Source organism: Austrofundulus limnaeus, unplaced genomic scaffold (assembly GCF_001266775.1).
Source record: "Austrofundulus limnaeus strain Quisiro unplaced genomic scaffold, Austrofundulus_limnaeus-1.0 Scaffold398, whole genome shotgun sequence".
Lineage (NCBI taxonomy): Eukaryota > Metazoa > Chordata > Actinopteri > Cyprinodontiformes > Rivulidae > Austrofundulus > Austrofundulus limnaeus.
In genome coordinates this window covers 271,594-277,212 of record NW_013952800.1, presented here as the reverse complement: position 1 = coordinate 277,212, position 5,619 = coordinate 271,594, and the positions used below count along the sequence as shown (strand labels likewise).

Below are 5,619 nucleotides of genomic sequence, written 5' to 3'. Positions count from 1 at the left end.
GAAGTGATGCATTCTGGGTCCATGGCGGATTTGATTTGTGATGGGAAACGAAAGTACGGAGTACAGGAAATCTTCCCTTCAAAATAAGAGCTTGGATTTTAAAGTTTTCCATGTAGTTGCTCCAGTTGACCACTAGATGTCAGTCTTCATCAACATAACATCTTTAAGTCATTCTGAGTCTCTAACCCCGTTGGCCGATTGCTTCGACCAGTTACGTCAAGAAGTGAGCTCCAGTGTTTAAACTTTACTTTTTTTTAAAAAAAGGAGCTCCGATTGTTAAGTAAAATAAATCAATACATACAAAATTTTAGTATTGATTACAAATGTTAACTATTTTTGCTGTTGCCTTCCTGCTACGTAAGCAGATACAAAGCATTGTGGCAAATCAGAACCATGACCCAAAGCAACAGTCAGCAGGATGTATACCTTCTCAATAAGTGTGTTTATCTGGGAGGGGTGCTGCTGGATAGATCACGTGTGTTGTGATTCATTGACAGTCATACCTTCTGCTGTTCAAGATAATGATGACTGGTAGATAACTAGTTATTAGCAGTACTGCATTTTAATTTTAGAAAGCGCAAACCCACTTATGAACAATAAAAATTAATAAGACCGCTAAGCGCAAATGAAATATTTAGGTCTGCAATTAGCGGATTTGCGCTTTAGCGGGCTGGTGCCCACCACTACTAATAGTAGAATATTTCAGGTTGAGTTTGGCCACTTCCACTTATTAGATCTGAGAATTCATTTTAACTAGACCTTCAGAAATTCAGTCTTTCTGTTTGAATAAAGCACACTAAAACTTCAGGAAGAGACAGGCTCACTGTTTCTCATTTTCAGTTTTCATGCTGCACAAAGCTGATCAGCTGCAGCTCATAAGAAAAATATTAAGCAGATATTTGAAAAGTTTGAATACATCTTCTCATCTAATTCTTTACCGGGCAATAAATAAACAAATTTGTCATAGGCGACAAGGCCTGCTTCTTACGCTCAAACATTGCAAATAGAGCATCGGGGGTTTTTTGGAGAAGGACTTGTTTGTTTACGAAGGAGGTCACCAGAAAACAATGTCTCCATTTTTTTCTTTTGTGAAAGTTCCCACAGTCCCAAACTGAATTTGTTGCTTGTTTTACCTGCCAGTTCAGACTCTGAGTTCTGCAAACTGTTTGCAAACTGACAGTGGTGTAAAGGTTTGTAAAAAAGGTTCACATGAACTGCCATGAAGAACCTTTTTGACCCTAAAAATACTCAGATCTAAATTTATTTCTTTAAACTGAGGTCATTCTTAGAGTTTTTCTATGATAGTTAAGATATTCTGTCTTTATAATGTTTCCCCAGAAATCTATTTCAATATACCTGAAATTTTGCTTTAAGAGAAAAAAATCATTGCAATACATTTTACTGTTATTTACTATTGATCGCACAACATGAATATAAGCCCCAAACATTAAAAATAAAACATTTAAATACAGGATGCACTTGTCTATAAGCCAAGAGCTAAGTGATATTTACACAGAAAGATGTTACACACAGGGGCCCCTGCAGAATTTTATCAGAGGGTACACACAAAATTATCACCACACCTGACCACAGCACCAACGCGCCTCGTGTGTGGCGCACAAAGCCAACAAAATGCACCTGACCCACACAAATACAGTCCACAAATGAACAATGCACATGGCACACAAAAACAGCAACAAGGCACCACACACCTGTCACGTCCTGACTAACACATAATGCCACATGAGCGTGATTCACATAGTGCACAAAAACAGTGCATCTGTCTCAAACACGACCCAATGCACACAATGCGACACACACATACAAATTCCCACTTTTGACTGGGTCAATTTACAAAAAGTAAAATAAACAAAATATAAATTTGGCAAATGTTATTTAGTGGCCGAAATTTGCAACCATTAGATATTTCCTCCTTATTCCTTCTGGAGAAGATAAGAAAGACATGAAGTCAGAGACACAGCTGTCAATCACAATGTGCTGCTGCTACTGTGTTAAAAATCATAATTAATCCAAATTGGGCAGAAAAATGGACTTAATTTATGCTGAATGCAATGGAAATTATGTCAAAAAATGGAAACGCAGTTAAATACAGACTGGAAAATGGATGAAGTAAGTAAGAAAGTAAAGTTTTATTTATATAGTCAGGGTTGCAGATAAAATGTTTGGTCTGGTTCTCAGGGGAGAACCTAGGGTTGTTGCTTGATGCTCAATCATATTTTCCTTCACTCATTGAACACATTTATCTAGAGGGGCGTCAGGTCATCTAACGTCCCCCTGTTCTGTTTTATGACTCCTATCAGCTGCAACGTCTCAGGACATCATGTCAAATCAGTCCAACAAGTTTTTAATTTATTCATTTACTCTGCATAAATTTTGTAAACTACCTAAGTGTCCGAGGGGCTGTGTGTATGTCATATAAACATCACAAACTGAACATTTCATGGTTAAATGTCTTTTAGACTAACATGTCCCTCAGATGGACAACTCCTGTAGTTTGACCTTCTGCATCTTCAGCCTTGGTTAAACCAGCTTTCCACACTCTCCAGTCCAACCAGCAAATATCTGTCTTTTGCACAGAGCAAAATAACTTAAAACATAAGTTTTATTTGTTAGACTGATTTCTTTATTAAAAGACTATTTTATTCAAAAATATTATATTATTTAGATGGTTTCAGCTCATGTAATTATTTGTTCTTCGTATTTGATCATTTAATAAATTTCATAAATGTTTTGCAGTGATTTCTTTTAGAGTCTATCAAAAGGAAGCTAAAGAGGTTATCATGATGTTGTTGAACAACCACAGAATTTAACCTTGACTGGCGCCTGCCTGGCAAGTCTGTATCTTTCTTCTCTGACTCATCTCTAAGCCTGAGGGCGGAACCAAAGTTCGTCTGTTCTTATTACTAACCCGGACAGCTTTGAGCACACTCTGACTTCCTAACTCAAACAGGAAGACGGCTGTGATTCTCTTCATAGAATCTCAGCCCTGGGGCTGTAAATCTAATCCCACCAGCCAATTAGGGAGGATTGTACAGCCAGGGAGCTGACAAGCCTGTCGGTGTTCCCACCCGGGGCTTCAAGCCTCTAAGCATGTGTTTTTACCTTCCAATGGGAAGATGATTTTATTTTGATGCAGAAACCGGATCCGGCTTGAATTTTTCTGGCTTGGACTGAAGCAGACGCAAAGTTACCTGAAAATAACACCTGTTCGCCAATGACCAGTAAGCGAGCCGACACAACAGTTCCCTGACTGATCGGAGGCGAGTCAGTCTTCTACTTGGAGGGTGCCTTAATGGTGCGTTCACACCAAACGCGATTTCAGCATCAGGAGCCTCAGGTTTACATACAAAGTCTATGGTGGACGCGCTTCAAGCAACGTCGGGAAGTGCTGCGGCGCCTCAAGCTCGATTAGAGCAGCGCGATTTGAACGATCTGAGCGTTCGAGTGCTTGATGCGCAAATCGCTGAAGTTAGAAAATCTGAACTTTTGCAGCTCGACGCGCCGCGTCAACCAACCAGAGAGACTCCACTGTGTGACGTAGHGACATATTTCCCGACGGGACAGTTTACTGAATGATGTCTACTAACCTGAAACAGACGGAGAGGAGCTCTTTAGCTGAAATCGAGTGCCTACAGTCGATGTCCTGACAGGAGATATCCTCACTCATGCAAGTGCACTCATCAGACTGGACTCAGGGCAAAAATAGTCCTGAAAGCGAGCTGTGAGCCTCTACTCTGAATTATCTGGTGAATTAATTATGAATTAATTATCTGATGAACGTGACATGCTCTTGCTCTCTGTAAATAAAGCAAAGCCACTTCCTCGTCCGACATTAAACAGAGCCCGACAGAGGAGGGAGGGGCGGGGGGGCTCTTGCCGTGCAGCRCTTCAAGAGCTGACCTGCGTCTGACCTCAAAGTGCACAAGTGACCGACTTCAGCGTTGGCTGCGATTTTGAAGCTGAAATCGCGTTCGGTGTGAACGCAGCATAAGAAGCCATCATCAGGTAAAAGCCTGATGTGTTTGGAGTGATGTGTACTGTGGACCTGAGTCGAGAAAAGACGTGCAGATCCAGTTGACTCACACTTATTGGGGGTAACAACTCAATTCATAATACAGAGCAGTCTATGTAGTTACCTGGTATGTACAGGTTAACAAGTCACTTTATAATAAAGATCATTCCTCTTTCAATACCACCTATGCACACGTTATGAACTAGGCAAGTAGCAGGTAAGTACTCTGAAAGTAAAATGTAACAACTCACTTCACTGAAATAAAACAAGAGGCTGGATTCAGAATAGAACGCAAAGCTTTAATGCTGGAGAATATTCCACCTCATGATGTGTTTTTTATACAAGAATCAGAATAATGATGAGGAGACAGAGGTTTTTGTGCCAAACAGGAATCTAACTACATGGAAAGTTGGAAGCCAAACTAAAAAAAGGTTATTTTATGTAAATAAAATACAGAAAACCATTTTCTACACATTTTCACAAAATGATTTATGCTCATAAAAACAAAGACAGCACAAACTGCCAAAACCTTTGCTTCTTAAATTGTTATTAAATCAGTCTTTTCAAATACAGTGAAAATCATTATTCAACAAAAACTAAGATTTCTATGTTTTATTTAACAAAACACAATTCTGACCAAGGCTGCAGAGTTCTGATAAGAGTCAGATACATTTACAGTCTGGCTTGATCACAATCAGCCTTATTGTTCATTGTTTCTATGTTTCATTTTTGTCTTTACAAGTTGTGTTTATGCAGTTTATGCAGCACACAAAGCTGTCAAGTCAAGGCTGGCACTGACGCTGAGGAAAACTGAATGAACGAGGAGATAAAACATCACCTAAATATGTTATTTGAAGGAATAAAAATGGTAACATTTGCATCTTAGAGAATGTTGTATAACCATCAGAATGAATTTGGGCTTCAGGATCAGATTTCATCTGAGTATAAAACTGGAACAGGGTTATAAGTTGCTTTTTTATATGTTAAGCTTTTTTACGGGGGATTAAATAGAACTAGACAAGTCAGCACAACCATAAATAAAATTTTAATTTGCAATACTTTCTCAAGAATCATTAAAAGGACTAAAGTCTTCCTTGTTTGTGATCATTTGGCATACTTTTATTGCAGCTGTTTTCAATTGTAATTTCCTTCTCTTTTGTGGGTCTTTGTATTTCTGTTTGTCTTCAGCAAAGGTTTTCTAAACTAGGATGAGATCAGCAGACTGATTCAGTCTTTGTATTGCAAATACTGTATGTTGCACTTTTTGACTTCCAAGAAGTCAGAAGTTGTTGTTTCAGGTAACTTTGGCTCATTGATTTGTCTGTTCAGTAAAGCACAGTGGAGTCTGCTGCTTTGCTGGATTCAGAGTCCATCCAGCTGGTTCTGTCTCATGTCAGTCCACCAGTAAACAACAATGACCCAGTGTCACTGAAAGCCATGTGGAAACCTGTGCTATCGCAACAATCTTCATGTATTTTACAATGGATGCAGCTGCTATTCCAGCTGTTGTGTCATCTGGGTCATAATGAAAGGTCTTCCCAAAACTCCAGAGTGACTTTTTTCCCCCCAAAAAAGGCCATTTGGGC

General features: G+C 39.2%; 1 protein-coding gene across 1 annotated transcript in view; it reads right to left on the bottom strand.

The window, feature by feature from the left end:
* adamts6 (ADAM metallopeptidase with thrombospondin type 1 motif, 6) overlaps nt 1–5,619 on the bottom strand; it is a gene marked incomplete in the record, with an annotated part of 235,599 nt that overhangs the window by 74,603 nt on the left and 155,377 nt on the right.